The sequence below is a fragment of the Diplotaxodon limnothrissa genome, linkage group LG20 (genome assembly GCF_057381915.1).
Source record: "Diplotaxodon limnothrissa isolate DT_005_m linkage group LG20, D_limnothrissa_male_GT1.1, whole genome shotgun sequence".
NCBI classification, from domain to species: domain Eukaryota; kingdom Metazoa; phylum Chordata; class Actinopteri; order Cichliformes; family Cichlidae; genus Diplotaxodon; species Diplotaxodon limnothrissa.
This window is the reverse complement of record NC_140615.1, coordinates 30,260,172-30,276,441: the sequence shown is the minus strand read 5'-3', so window position 1 is coordinate 30,276,441 and position 16,270 is coordinate 30,260,172.

Genomic DNA, 16,270 nt, shown 5'->3' with positions numbered 1-16,270 from the left:
TAAGTATGTACAGGCTGTAGTGAGTACAAGCTATGTACAGGATATGGACAGGATATAAATATGAAAAACTATACAGAATATGAAATAAATAACTTTACAGGAATCTGAGATATACAGCTATACAGAAATGGGAACTATGCAAGTTGTAAACAGTTGTAGGGTTAAAAATTATCGTATGTACAGAATTATTGTTTACACAGGGCTATACAGTAGTGCAGTTAAGGTAAGTGAGGGTGTGGATAATTTCTACAGAGGCTATATAAAGTGCTAGTGGTTGTGAGTGGTGGTTCACTCCATGTTATTATTGTGTGTTTGAGGGTACAGTTGTCCATTGTGTGTGTGTGTGTGTGTATGTTCAGTCCATGAGTTAACGTGGGTCAGATGTCAGGAGGCAGAGTTCAGGAGTCTGACAGCTGTGGGGAAGAAGCTGTTCCGGTACCTGGTGGTCTTAGTCCGGAGGCTCCTGTAGCGCCTCCCAGAGGGCAGGAGGGTGAAGAGTCCATGTGATGGGTGACTGGGGTCTCTGATGATTTTCCCAGCCCTTTTCAGACACCGCTTCCTGTAGATGTCTTTTATGGCAGGAAGTGGTGCTCCGGCGATGCGCTGGGCAGTTTTCACGACCCTCTGCAACGCCTTCCGGTCCGAGGCAGAGCAGTTCCCGTACCAGACTGTTATACAGTTGGTCAGGATGCTCTCGATGGTGCAACGATAGAAGTTCACCAGGATGTCTGAGGACAGGTGGTTCTTCCTCAGAGTCCTCAAGAAGAAGAGGCGCTGGTGAGCCTTCTTGACCAGCTTGGAGCAGTTGGTCGTCCAGGTGAGATCCTCGGAGATGTGGACTCCCAGGAACTTGAAGCTGCTCACACGCTCCACAGCCGTCCCCTTAATGTGGATGGGTGGATGTGGGTCAGCATTCCTCCTGTAGTCCACGATGAGCTCCTTGGTCTTCTCGGTGTTAAGCAGCAGGTTGTTTGTGTCGCACCACTCAGCCAGACGATCCACCTCCTCCCTGTAGGCGGCCTCATCGTTGTCACTGATGAGGCCAATCACCGTGGTGTCATCTGCAAACTTAATGATGGTGTTGGAACCATCAGCAGGTCTGCAGTCGTGGGTGAACTGAGGCAGTTAAATAACTTCTTGGTGCCCAGGGCACTGGGGTAGATGAAGTTCACCCTGTGTTCCTAAAGGCTCTGGATGTTGTAGGGCTCTCCTGGTTAATATATTGCTACAATATTGTCTGGAGATCTTGGTGGTGCCTCTGGACTGGGAGACTGGGATTGTGGTCTCCATCTTTAAGAAGGGGGACCAAAGGGTGTGCCCCAACTACAGGGGGATCACACTCCTCAGCCTCCTTGGGAAGGTCTATGCCAGGCAGTGTTGGGAAGGTTACTTTTAAAATGTATTCCATTACAGAATACAGAATACATGCCCCAAAATGTATTCTGTAACGTATTCCGTTACGTTACTCAATGACAGTAACGTATTCTGAATACTTTGGATTACTTAATATATTATCATGCTTTTTACAACAATGTGAATGTACTATTGCTGTGATTTATTACTATTACTGAAGGTCCGCGACTCCGAACTGTAGTAAAGGGACCTCTGACTAATACGGCGGGGTCCCTGTCGGCTTGTAGCCGAAAAATAGCTTTACTTTGTTGTGTGGGTCAACTTTTCTTGCGAGAGACAGAGAGAGGCATTGAAAGACTGCTCCAACGGAACTTATTGTTTTCGGAGGAAAACACGAACACGGTGTACAGTCGAGTCTTAATAGCTTACTTACAACTGGGCTCGTCAGGCACTCTTCTTGGCTGAAGTGGTTATTATTATATTTACATGCTTCCAGCTCCCGTTTTTCCTCGATGACAACTCGTACCTTTCCACTCCCCTTTTTCTCCCTCCTCGCGCTCACAGACCCATAACGTGTATGGCAGTCCATTCTCCCTGCAACACGGACTACACTGCCCATGATGCTACATTCTTTAGAGCTATGCTTGTAGCATTCTGCCTGTTAGCTTAGCACAACAACAACAACAACAAAAAGGCGCTCTCTCACCCAGGAAACACACAGTCGCAGAGAGAGAGAGAGAGAGCGTCGCCCTGTAACCATGGCAACCGTAACGCTGCCGCCTGGAACAACAGACCGTAGCTGTCAAACAAAACCCAAACAGTCCTGACCCGCGACAAAATGAAACAGGAAAGTACCGCAGTGTAATCCATTTATTTCAACAAAGTAACTGTATTCTAAATACCACCTTTTTAAACGGTAACTGTAACGGAATACAGTTACTCATATTTTGTATTTTAAATACGTAACGGCGGTACATGTATTCCGTTACTCCCCAACACTGATGCCAGGGTACTGGAGAGGAGAGTTAGTCCATTAATTGAACCTTGGACACAGGAGGAGCTCTTTTCACCACTTTTCATCCTGGTTGCAGGGTTTGAGGGTACATGGGAGTTTGCCCCTACATGTGTTTTGTGGACTTGGAGAAGACAACCATGTTCCCCTGAAAATCCTGTGGGTGCTTTGGGAGTATGGGCTGTCTATTGCTAAGATCTATTCAATCCCTGTATAACCATTGCAGGAGGTCTGCACTGCAATAAGCTGGACTCATTCCCAGTGTGTGTTGGACTCTGCCAGGGCTGCCCTTTGTGTTCATAGTTTGTATGGATAAAATTCCTGTGTGTAGCCAGGTGTTTTTTGGTGGCCGCAGAATCTCATCTCTGCTTTTTGCAGATGTTGTGGTTCTGCTGGGTTCATTAGGTGGTGGCCATCAGTCTGCGCTTTTCACAGCCAAGTGTGAAGCAACACCTCAAGTATGAGGCCATGGTCCTCAGCCATAAAAAGGTGGAGTGCCCACTCTAGATCAGGGACGACATGCTCAAGCGGAAAGTAGCCTGTTGAAGTTGCTCGGGAAACTCACAAGGATGCCTCCTGGGTGAGGTGTTTTGGGCATATCCAACTGGGAGGAGGCCCCCGGGACAGACCAAGAGAGGGATTACTCTTGGCTGACCAGCTGCAGGAGGTGGCTGGAAAGAGGGATGACTGGGCATCCTTATTTAGGCTGCTACCCCCTCAAATAAGCAGAAGACGATGGATGGATGGATGGATGGATGGATGGATGGATGGATGGATGGAAGGTATAAAAATGGTTATAATTTTTAAACAGTAATAGAGTACTTTTGTTAAGTCTCTTGAATTAAAGTTGAAAAATGTGACTTCAAATTTGCTGTGGTGGCGTACAGAAGCAAAGTTCCAAAAAGCTATGGATCTAACTTTAACTACATGACCTGATTTCAGTACTTGCTTCAGTTATAATTAATAAAACTCTAAAACTCCATCTGTTCATCTTGCCCTGGATTAATCCCTCTTTCTATGCAGACGTCTTTGCAAACCCAGAGACCCAAAAAGTGACAGCACATGCGTTTCTGTCCACGGAGTGTCTGCAATACCATACCGTTTGCCTGGAAATATAATTGACTGTGCTATCCTGTTTCTCATTCATTCTCATTCACCAACTTGTAAATAAACTTTCTCTCCATTTATGTCAGAATAGACCTGCTGACACCAGCCACTGTTCTGACCCCATCTCCCCATTGAAAGAACAGGTTGAAAAGCACGAGTCAGTGCTTAGTGGCCTTGCTACAAATCAGTACGTTCTCCTTCCAAAGGTAAGAGGCTCAGCAGAATGCTTCAACTTTGTTTTGGACAATCTCAGCCGCTCCCCACAACGTTGCATGCAGCTTTCTGTTTGCTCCATCTGCTTTGCCTTCTCCTTCACCTCAATTTTCTTCAATGCAGCATCCTAAGTAACTTTACACATACAGTGTGTATGTGGAGGAAAAAGATCTCTATTGGGGTGATAGTGCACTATAAGGTCATTAAGTTCCCCCATGTGTCATTTCAGCAGGTCAGTTTGACTTAAGTTTGTTTGAAATTTTGTTAATTGTTATCTTGAGTTTATTGAGTTGACCTCTTTTATTGGTTTGCCTGTTTAAGTTTTTTGGCTTTGTTAAATATCTTCTCATATTTTGGGGTCAATTAAACCCCTTTTTTAAACACCTGTGTCCTTTATGCCTTACTGCTTGGTCCCTGACAGTCTGGTTAACAAACTGATAAAAAACAAAACATGCTTCAGATGAGTCAGTATCTAATCTGTTATGTCTAGTCAAGTGGTCAGGTTTCAAATTAACTGTGGCTATTTACTGTTAAATAAGTTGTTCAGTAACTATGTAGCTGCTGAGGCTAACTGGACGGAGAAGTACTGCAAAGTCAGCAGAATGCCAGGAGTTAAAAGTACTACAACAGTGTGTGCACCTCCCGAATGATTGTAGCTCTAAACAACTGCATAGACACTTTATGCCAGTGGTTTTTCAATCATATCTATGTAATAGATTCCAGTTTGATCATGTAAATGGAGAGTCCTCTTCACACACTGAGGTTAATTATGGATTTCCACAGGGTGCTAGGAATGATTTGTTTACAATATACATGCAGAGCATACGTTTTCACTGCTATGCAGATGACACACAATTTATTGACCCATTCAGCCAGATAACATACACCAAATATTGAAATTGCAGGAATGATTTAGGATATAAAGATCTGGATGGACTCTAATTTTCTGTTTTAGTTTTACTTGCATTGCAGGTAAAACTGACGTTATTGTACTCAGCTCTAATAATCTTAGAAATAAGGTGTAACTAGATGCTTACTGTGGATGACATGCAGCAGCATCAGTACTGACAGGGACTACAAAGAGAGAGCAGATTTCTCCCTTATTGGCTTCACTTCATTGGCTCCCTGTTAGATCCTGAACCAAATTTAAAATCCATCTCATCACATACAAGGTTTTGAATAATCAGACCCCATCTTATCTTAATTATGTTTGTAATTTCTCTTGGTCTGTGTGATGGTAAGCTCCACACCTCACCACCAGTTAATTCATTTTAGTTTACTTTGCAGTCACTACTTTAAATATATTCTACTTATTGTTCAATATCGTTTCTTTATTACATTTATTTTTCCATCACACCTTCCAATGTTTGTATGGTGTGCACACATATTAACACTGCAAGTTCTGTTTTATGTTGTATTAATACATCTTTGTTTGAGTTTCCTGGGGTTTGGCTTCTCCTTCCTGTCTGGCAAAGGCTGGGAGAGCTGAAGTACCACCGACTAATTGGATGAAACCACATGCTTTATTGCCTTGGGGGTGTTTCAAGTTGTTTAATTGTTTTGTATTAGTTGGTTATGTGGCAGCCATTTTGTTTCCCCCATGTGTGTCATTTGGTTTAGCTAAGCCGGTATTTAATAACCAAACAACCTTTTTGATTGCCTTTAATGTCTTGCTTTGGTTGTTTGTTGTTGTTTTGCAACTTAGAATTGGTTCTTAATTTTGAACAAATTAAATTGAATTGCCACAGTTTTTTTTTTTTTTTTTTTTTTTTACAATTTTCAGCTTTACTTGCTATTTGCTTGCCAAATCAAGGCACAAGAACATCATGTATAATTTAAAATTAGACCTCTGCCTTATGGTTTATGTCTCTGCATTTCTTAGTTGCTGTCTCCACTGTGCCAAGTTCACGTCTCTGTGTCATACTTCCTATTTTACTTTGAAGGTCCGTGTCTTATATGAATGTGTCCTGCTTTGCTTCCTTGTCTCGTCAGTCCTGATTTCTCCCAGCTGTGCCCTCCTGTGTCTCATTCCCCTCGTTACTTCCCAGTGTATTTAAACCCTGTGTTTCTCTGAGTCAGTGTTGCGTCGTCCCTCATGCCGTGTGGATCTCCCTGTGAGTTTAGTGTGTTATTCCCCAGTTTAATTTAATTTCCTTTGTATGCTCGTTTTTCTGCGGCCAGCAAATAAAGCTGTGGTTTTGAGTTCGTCCCTCGAGTCTGTGAGTCCTGCATTTTGAGTCCTCATCTCCTGCCTGCCACACAGCGTTTCATGACAGTACAACGCAACCAGACATGGACTCAGCAGGCTCCTCCCGGGAAAGCTATTTGGCCCGCATCTTCAGCCTGTGGAAGCGCGTTTCCCACGCCTCGGACACTAAAACAATGTCACTGGGATAAATGCCATCGAGGCAATTCTCAAGGGGAATCCCCATCTTCGCGAGCTCAGGATTTTCGGGCCTACTTTCCAATCTGCATAAAGCCAAGAAGGCAGTACGAGCTCGCGAGCTCGCCATGCCGCAGCAACAGTCGCTAATGGAGCTCGTCATACCGCAACAGCGACCGCCACAATCGGAAAACATTTCCACGCCGCTGCCACAGAACTTGTTTTGAAGGAAGGAAGGTTCAGGGCTTAAGCAATCAGCGTCATGGGCTCATCCGGTTAGAATAAGAATAAGCAGCCATCTAATTCAGAATTATTCACAGGGTTCTCCTTTTATTCTCAACTCAAATCAATAAGGCAAAGAAGGAAGGAAAGAAAGACACATGGACTGCTCTCTCTCAGCTGCCGCCCCATGTGGGAGTGAAGAAAGAGTGAGGGGTAGGTGAGTGCAGTCCTTATATAACGAGTGACAGGTGAGTGCAATTAAGGCCAAGCACCACACCCAATCAAAGGTGAGGAAAAGAAACAAGGTGCATCTGGTGAAGTGAATGTGCTAGAAGGTGAGCCTTTACAACAGCTGCCCCCATATTTCTACTGAGAAATATGTTCAAAGGATTAAAGATGCTCCTTTTCACAAAGCGGGGGCAGAGGAATTAGACATGCTACAGGTCTACTATAGGTTCAGGGGGTCGACCTAGAGATCGACAATGCAGGCTAGACAGTTCAGGGGGCCGACCATGTAACCAGCGGTGACGGCAAAGCAGGTCCAAATGCCAACCGCGTGGGATGCAGCGGCAGGCCCAGACCTGCAGACCGTTGGGCAGTTTTGCAGGTGCTGGGGGCAATGTACGGGGCTTGGCTGAGGCAGGACCAGGTGATGCAGGAGCAGGCAGCGCCCTGACCACTGGCGGAATGGCAGCCACAGGTGGTGGAACTGGTGATAGTGGCACTGCCGGTGACGACATAGGTACTGCTGATGGTAGAGTATGAGGTGGCTGAATGAATTCAGAGCCATCAGCGGACACAAGGATGTGCTGGAGCGGTTCTCCTGAACCTGAACTGGAAGATGTGAACAAACATTGGGCATGCGTGGAACTGCTCTGGGGTTGGAAGTCTGTGATTGGACCTTGGAGTGTCCATCCTAAGCGGGTTTTGACTGCTGCAGGAGATCCAAATGGTCCATGTCTAACTGGTGCAATAGGCGTAATAAGGTGGGTATGATCAGAGCCTATGAGCAGTAGTGGAGCTGCTTTGTTAATAAAGGTTAATGGGATACCTTGAAGGTGCTTGTATCTCCGTTGAAGAGAGGATACGGGGTAGGTGTGGTCTGAAAGTGCTAAGTGACTTGTAGTGAAGGCATTGTTAATTGTGTAAGTTTTCTCTGGGTGTGCGATGGGTGAGATTTTGAAACTTACAGAAGAACCTTTAATAGTTTCAACTTCTTGATGGACAGTTCTGAGTGATAATTTTTCTGCTTTCCCAGTGAGGTTGAGATGCTGTGCAGCTGATGTTAGAAGAATGGTACGCTGGGAGCCATCGTCAAGTACTGCATATGTTTCAAGGGTTCTTTTGCCGTTTCGCAGGAGCACTTTCACAACCTTTAAAAGGACACTAGGACAATCACTAGGTCTATCAAAGTACAGTGTCCTCACTACAGGATTAGTTTCAGTTTTAGATCTCTTATTTACATCACATAGGATCTGTAGATGTAGTCCCATACAGGTGGCACATGCTTTCCTCAGGTCACACTTTGCAGCCTGATGAGTCCTAGCACAACGCCAACACCATTTGTTTCTCCTTATCCAGTTTATTTTCTCATCCTTTGTCTTGTTAATGAACTCAGGGCACTTGCTAATGTGGTGTTCAGGTGAGCGGCAATATGCACATGTTGCCTTAGTTATGATCGGTTGTGCTGCCTGTACAGGATCATCAGATGTATTTGCTTCATGTAATATTGTTGTAAGTGGAGAGGTGTACTTACGGGCAGGTCGTGGCTGGTTAAAGGATGAAACAGGACTGTCCTCTCTTGGTTGACACTTGCATTCCATTTGCAACCAGGATGAGAACAAAGGTAAGTCATACATCATATCTCCTTGTTCCCTGTAAATGTGCCGTTTGAAGCGACTGGAATGCTCTGGGGGCAACTTTTCAAGTAGGCGATCGACATGGGAGCCACAATTTAGTTCTGTCCGTCCTTGATCACCCATAGTGCTAAGCAAACCAACTAAAGCTTGCACACGAAGAGCAAAGTTATCCAGAGTCCGACCATCACCTGCTCTGATAGGAGGAAGCTCCAGTATATTCCGTAGCTCTTTCAATGCCAGCTGTCTTGGTTGCCCATAACGCTCATCAAGAGCTTTGATGGCTTGAGTGTATGGGTCAGGAGCGTAGAAAAAGGCAAGAGCTAATCGTTTAGCTTGGTCTACTTTAAGGTGATCAAGAAGGACATGATATTTGAAATGCTCCGTCTCATGAGGGTCAAGCAGGTTAGTAAGGGCCATTCGTAACAGCCTATACTGGATTTCATCTTCTCTGGTAAGGTCTGGGAAAGAAGGACCCTCAAGTTTATACACATGTGTTCTAGTGCTAACAGGGTGACTAGAACTAGCAGTAATGGGTACTGAAGGGTTTTGTGCATGCAAACCATCAGATGTAGCTGGTTGCTGCTTTACAGGAGGGTGCTGCCTTGGTTCTGGAATGCAAACAAGAGGTTGAGCGGGGTCTTCATCTAGAGGAACAGCAGGTTGAACACATGAAAGCTGGTGGGGACCTTGCAGTGGCGTGGCCAGGAAATTAAAAGGAGTCTCGTCTGGTGTAGGAAAAACTGGTCTAGGCAAACCACTTGAAGGAACAGCAGCATCTAATATTGTTGAATTAGGGAAAGGAGGGCTAGCAGCCAGAACTGCACCAGAGTGACGGCTAACCTGGGGGGGCTGAGAGGGTGATTGACATGTTGCTGGATCAATCACTGGGAACTGCTCATGTTGCTGATGTGTTTGGGGAATGGCTTGTAAACCGCAAACAGAGGATTTGCTTTCATCAGAGACAGTGTGAATTGAAGATCTGGGGGAACTGCGAGAATGGGGAGGAGATAACTGAATCATGAGTTGCCTAATCTCCCTCATTGTCATCAGGATTTCCCTCATCACCTCATCTTGATTGGTGGGTAAAGGAGCAGGGGATGTCTCTGGTTGTCTTTCTGACTCTCCGACAGGATCCTGCAGCCCATGTGTGTCTGTGTCACTATGTTGGCATTCTGTTTGGCTCTCTGTCTCACATGTAGCTCTTCTAGCTCCAGGATACTGAACGTCATACTGCTGCAGGTAGGCAGGAGGTTGACTATCACGACTGGATCTTCTCAAACCTTCAGTCAATGGCTGCTTTGAATCCATGACGCTAATACCACTCCGCCTCGGAGGACCATGTTTCGAAGGAAGGAAGGTTCAGGGCTTAAGCAATCAGCGTCATGCGCTCATCCGGTTAGAATAAGAATAAGCAGCCATCTAATTCAGAATTATTCACAGGGTTCTCCTTTTATTCTCAACTCAAATCAATAAGGCAAAGAAGGAAGGAAAGAAAGACACATGGACTGCTCTCTCTCAGCTGCCGCCCCATGTGGGAGTGAAGAAAGAGTGAGGGGTAGGTGAGTGCAGTCCTTATATAACGAGTGACAGGTGAGTGCAATTAAGGCCAAGCACCACACCCAATCAAAGGTGAGGAAAAGAAACAAGGTGCATCTGGTGAAGTGAATGTGCTAGAAGGTGAGCCTTTACAACAGAACTCCTCTCCATCCACCCTCCGCTCTGACTGTCACTCACCCGCTGCTTTTCTCGCAGCAATGTGGTCGGAGGATGAGGAGCCGGCCGTGACCTCTCCGTCTTTGCCAGTTTCCTCCATCCCCGCACCTCCGGCTTCCCGAAGAAAACGGCATTCACGCCACCGACACCCACAGCCGGACCCCGAGACTTCTGAGGTACCAGCTGTGGTGAGTGGAAGGGACAATCAAGATTTTCCTGACTTTGGGACTGTTTATTCTGGGGCTGTGTTTGCTCACTCTGCCCAGCCAGAAGCTCACTTGGCTGCCCAGCCAGAAGCTCACTTGGCTGCGTCTCCTGTGTCCCCGCTAGCACAGTCATCAACTCCACTCTCACCACCACCGTTACTACAGACATCAGTTCAGTCCCCTGTGCCAGTGCAGACGCTCTCAGTTCAGTCTCCCGTGCAGTCATCTACTTCACCACCATCAGTAGCTCAGCTCCCCGTGTCTCCAGTGTTTGAGTTTCTTGTTTTCTGTCACTCTGTATTGTGCATTATGTTCTCATGGTTGGTCTTTTGTTACTCCCTCGAGTCTAGTTTCTTGTGTTCAAAGCTTAGTATTTCCCTCTGTGTATTTTGGTTCTTAGACCTCTGCCTTATGGTTTATGTCTCTGCATTTCTTAGTTGCTGTCTCCACTGTGCCAAGTTCACGTCTGTGTCATACTTCCTCTTTTACTTTGAAGGTTCGTGTCTTATGTGAATGTGTCCTGCTTTGCTTCCTTGTCTCGTCAGTCCTGATTTCTCCCAGCTGTGCCCTCCTGTGTCTCATTCCCCTCGTTACTTCCCAGTGTATTTAAACCCTGTGTTTCTCTGAGTCAGTGTTGTGTCGTCCCTCATGCCGTGTGGATCTCGCTGTGAGTTTAGTGTTATTCCCAGTTTAATTTAATTTCCTTTGTATGCTCGTTTTTCTGTGGCCAGCAAATAAAGCTGTGGTTTTGAGTTCGTCCCTCGAGTCTGTGAGTCCTGCGTTTTGAGTCCTCATCTCCTGCCTGCCACACAGCGTTTAATGACAAACCGTGATCGCCTTTCCACAGAGTACTCACTCAAGGTCAGAAAGTCTGGTTGTCTACCTAAAATATTCAGCTCCACACAGAATCTAAAAAAAAAAGTCTCCTCGTTTCATCAGCCCTTTTGAAATCTTGTCTGCTGATTATCCCCTAAACCTTCTGGGTTACAGGACAGAAAAGGCTTTGCACCACATTCCTAGTATATGCTAATGAGTGTCTCATTTCACAGGCGAGGGCATCTTTACTAATTAACTGATGCAAATGTTCTGTCCTCGTCAGTGATTGAGGGTAATGGGCGACTGAGTCACTGTGCCTGTTGTGAGCATTGGCACAGTCTCATCAGCTGGCCTGGTCTGCAGGGGTGAAGGACATTTAAAAGGTCTGATAAGAGGAGACCATCACAACAAAGGCAGAGGACTGCAGATCACAGGACAAAGGGGAACACTCAACGCAGCTCAACTGTAATCTTGACTGAGAGCACATGAAACCAGTAATTAAGACTGCTGTGCATTCACTGGTATTATTAAGGTGGCTAAATATAATTACGATTGGTGAGATGGTGTGGACAGAGGAATATGATATGAAATGAGTTGCAGTGTAAACATGGAAGCAGAGAACGATTACCAACTAGCTGCACAAACAGATATTGTAACTTTTCTGTTAAAAAAAATAAATGAACATTTCTGGTACTTTTATGGCACCTTTCTACTCCAATTGTGCACTCACAGTTTTCTATTGCAAGTGCTTTGAGTAGACAAGAAAAATGGAGTAGTGGTAATTTTACACTTTGATTGCAGCACTTTCATTAACACGCATTCATTGATATACTTGGTGCAACTGAAGGTTGTGCCTAAACATGAGGATTGGAGGAGTCAGGGCTTGAGCCACTGCCCATATTCCTGACAGATAACCCACTCTACTACCTGAGCCACAGACACGTGGAGCTGATTGAGGCAAATAGGTTTGGAGATTTAAGCTCCGTGCTGATGGCCCTTCTCCACCAGTTCATCAACAACTCTATGTTGGTAACCAGGCCTCATGTTTCATGCTTTCTATCCCAAGTGCATTACTTACCTTGTTGTCTTGTGCTCTAGTTTCTTCCGGAAACTCCACGGCTCAGAACTACTCCTCTCTTGGATTCTGGCTTCCTTACCTGCTCTCTGGAAATCTTTCCATACCTCACCTGCCTGCCCTCCTGTAATCTCACAATCTCAGAACAAACAGAACTCACATCAGCCAGTTCACATCGTCAAACTCACCCGGACCTACACCACCTCTCCCTCAACCCTTCTGTCACTCGTCCTGCAAAGTAAGCTGGGAAAAACTATTATCCTCCCCTTTTCTGGAGCTCACTGCTGGTTGCATTCTAATTCCATTCTCCTCTCTCCTCGGTATGTACCCGTCACGCCCTAGTTGCCTTCCCGGTCTTGTTTCTGTTTTGCCACAGCCACGCTACCACGGCACGTTCACCAAGCCACTGTATATTTTGTCACTGCCAAGCGTTAGTTCTGAAATTAAACATTGTTAAATCGTTCCTCCCATCTCTGCTCTGGGTGCACTTCAGTTACCGGCCTCCGGCCTTTTAACAGATATTGCTGTTGTTCTTATTGCACAAATAGACAAGTGTGCAAAGGTAGAATGCATACTGCATCAAGGACAGAAATAACAGCCTTATAATGCTAACACAACTCTCTCCCCTCTTTGCAAGCATCTCTGCAGACTTCATGCTAACAAAAAGCTAGCCAAGTAGTATAGCAAACTACTTTCTTAGGTGAGTTATTATCTGAACATGCGCAACACAATATGATTGTGTTGAGAATATGGCCTCTGGAGTAAGCACAGATCTCAAAGGTGTTCTTTGGACTCTGTATCCTTGTCCAGTGTGTTATGGCATTAGTGATATGCCCAAAGTTAAAATCTGCTTCTGATGCTTTTGTGCCAATGGGAACTACTCTACAAAAACAAAGTAAGAAGAGGTGAGCGGGAAGTTCTGTCCTGAGGCAGCTAAAGAGAAGTGTGAAATGACCGGACCCACACAGCGTACAATTAGCATGGTGTAAGCTTTATTTTTGGCCACAAGCACTCTTATTGAGTTCGACACTGTCTCTCTGCTCTGTCTGTGGCTTCCTCCGGGGCTACATCTGGCCGAACCTACTCACCTTTCCCCTCCCCCGCGAGCATGAGAGGAAATCAGCCACAACCATCTTTGTCCCTGGCCTACAGACCACCTTGAACTTAAAGAGCTGTTGGCATCCTTCATGCGGTGGAACCACTGCAGCGGGGCGTGGTCTGAGCAGAGCGTGAATGAGCACCCTAGGAGGTAATAGCACAGCCAATCAACTGCCCGCTGGATCACCAGAAACTCCTTTTCTATGGTGCTGTATAACAGGTGTGAATAACAGTGGCTCCCCACAGAGAGCCTCTTTGACCCGCACAAATGCTGCCTGGCACTGCCCTGTCCACTAGACCAGATCTGGGGCACCGTTACAGGTGAGATCAATCAATCGACTGGTCAGGTTGACGAATTTTGGCACGAACTGGCGGTAGAACCCTGCCAGCCCCATAAGCCGTCTCACCTCCCTTTTGGTCTTGGGTTCGTAGGCAGGATGTGATTGTTGCTGTTTTCTCCACCTGTGGGTGCACCTGCCCACCCCCCAAGTGGTACCCCAAATACTGTACCTCCCTCCGACCAACTGCAAATGCCCATGGTCTGCGTGCAGCCCGTGTCCACCAAAGCCTGGCGTACACCCCCCTTGACACCTTACCAGAATGCGGTACATCCTTCCTGGGCTGAGGGGAGGGTGAAACACCTTGCCCACCTCCATCAGCGGACACTCCCGCCTCAGTTGTCCTGGTCATCTGCACTTCCAGCACTCCTGTGACTGTGCCGCTCCCAATGGCTCGGGGTGTAGTGCCAGGCGCTTCCAGGGTCTGGAAGGGAGAGAGACAAACTGGTTAGTTGCACTCTCCGTCTGCGTCTGATTGACCGGGGCTGGGCCAGGGGGCTTCCTCTGAGGGTCCAGGCTGCAGCCACCTTGCAGCTTCCGCACCCAGGAGAATGGCTGTTCCTCTCCGGACATCCGACACCACCGATGGTCTTCCATGGAAAGCCCTAGACGATGGAGCACAACACGGCAGATGTCATCAAACTCCCTTCAGGATGCCGGCGGCAGACTCAGGGCTGTCATCTGGGCCTCCCCCCGACAGCAGCCGCGGCAGCCATTCCACCGCCGGCCAGCAACACGCCTCCAGTGTGGCATGGAACGTCTCCAAAAAGACCGCATGGTCAGTGGCGTTGTTTTTGTTTTTTTTAAATTGTCTTGTTGACTTGTAGTAATGTCTTGATGCCTTTTGTTTTAATAAAAGGTTATTGAAAAATCTAAAATCTCTCTGTCCCTTGGCCTCTCTCTCTTTTTCTGTCAGTATTTAGTCAGTCAGGACTTTGTTTACTTTTTGTCTGACAAATAACAAAACCTCTATTAACACACTCACAAATAAGCGCACAGCTTTCTCCATGCCCTTTATTACAATTTATATATATTTATATATATATGCTGAAATGCAGTTTGTCTGGCCACCTTAAAGTGTGTTCAGTTTCTGTTCAAACACCTATAAAACTGTCATCAAATACAATTTTTCTAAACCATCTTGTAAGTTGACCAAAACCTCCAGAACTTTAAACAATGAAACATATCATAAGAATAGTCAACAGGGTCATACTCACTCCTTCAATAGTGTGTTGACAGACGGCCCCTTCTGATGTAGCCACAAGAATGTGATGTGTGTAGTTGGTGAGTTGCACTTTCAGAAATGTACAGAACAGTTTGCATATAAAGAAAACAATAACAATCCCAAAACGCGATTCCCACAGCCATGTAGACCAAATCAACAGGTGCCAGTAACTAATAATAATAAAGTTTATGTTGACAGTCTCCACAGCCTCTGGGTATGAGCAGCTCTTTATCCGCTTCAACTCTCTGGGAGTTGTTGAGGATGTTACAAGTAATTTCAAATCATTAACACTGTAAGAATTGTGTGTTTGGTATGAAAGACTGGTGAAAATTTCTTTTATCTTTAGTGCTTTGAGATGTTTGTGTTCAAACATTGCTGCAAATTTCAGTGTCTGAAAAAATGGTTTGAACATGAGTTGGCCAACCATAGTTCAAAAACTTTGTCTTGAGAAGTATTCAAAATATGAAGATACAATTTCACTGCACTTATTATATATGTTTAACATTTGGACCATAAAACCTTTATGCAAACCGATTAAGCAGAAAATGCTCTAAAGTGATGAGAGGTAGAATGATCCGCTCAGTCATGAAGCTCTGAGTGGAAAAAAGCTGTTAGTACTTTTATTTCTGTATGCTGGTGTAAATACTGTTCAATCAAAAAATCAATTTGGTTTCAGTGCTCAGTTTGTTTTTTCCACCACATGTTCTGTCACCCAGGTTTATTGGACCTTTTAAGATCACCGATCCACTTACCTGCTCCATGAATATTCATCTCATCTTTCACATTTCTCTTCCAGCCCTCACAGTTGGCCTGTTGCATGTGCTCCTTAATCCTACAGGGAGTGCAGAATTATTAGGCAAGTTGTATTTTTGAGGAATAATTTTATTATTGAACAACAACCATGTTCTCAATGAACCCAAAAAACTCATTAATATCAAAGCTGAATGTTTTTGGAAGTAGTTTTTAGTTTGTTTTTAGTTTTAGCTATTTTAGGGGGATATCTGTGTGTGCAGGTGACTATTACTGTGCATAATTATTAGGCAACTTAAAAAACAAATCTATACCCATTTCAATTATTTATTTTTACCAGTGAAACCAATATAACATCTCCACATTCACAAATATACATTTCTGACATTCAAAAACAAAACAAAAACAAATCAGCGACCAATATAGCCACCTTTCTTTGCAAGGACACTCAAAAGCCTGCCATCCATGGATTCTGTCAGTGTTTTGATCTGTTCACCATCAACATTGCGTGCAGCAGCAACCACAGCCTCCCAGACACTGTTCAGAGAGGTGTACTGTTTTCCCTCCTTGTAAATCTCACATTTGATGATGGACCACAGGTTCTCAATGGGGTTCAGATCAGGTGAACAAGGTGGCCATGTCATTAGTTTTTCTTCTTTTATACCCTTTCTTGCCAGCCACGCTGTGGAGTACTTGGACGCGTGTGATGGAGCATTGTCCTGCATGAAAATCATGTTTTTCTTAAAGGATGCAGACTTCTTCCTGTACCACTGCTTGAAGAAGGTGTCTTGCAGAAACTGGCAGTAGGACTGGGAGTTGAGCTTGACTCCACCCTCAACCCGAAAAGGCCCCACAAGCTCATCTTTGATGATACCAGCCCAAACCAGTACTCCACCTCCA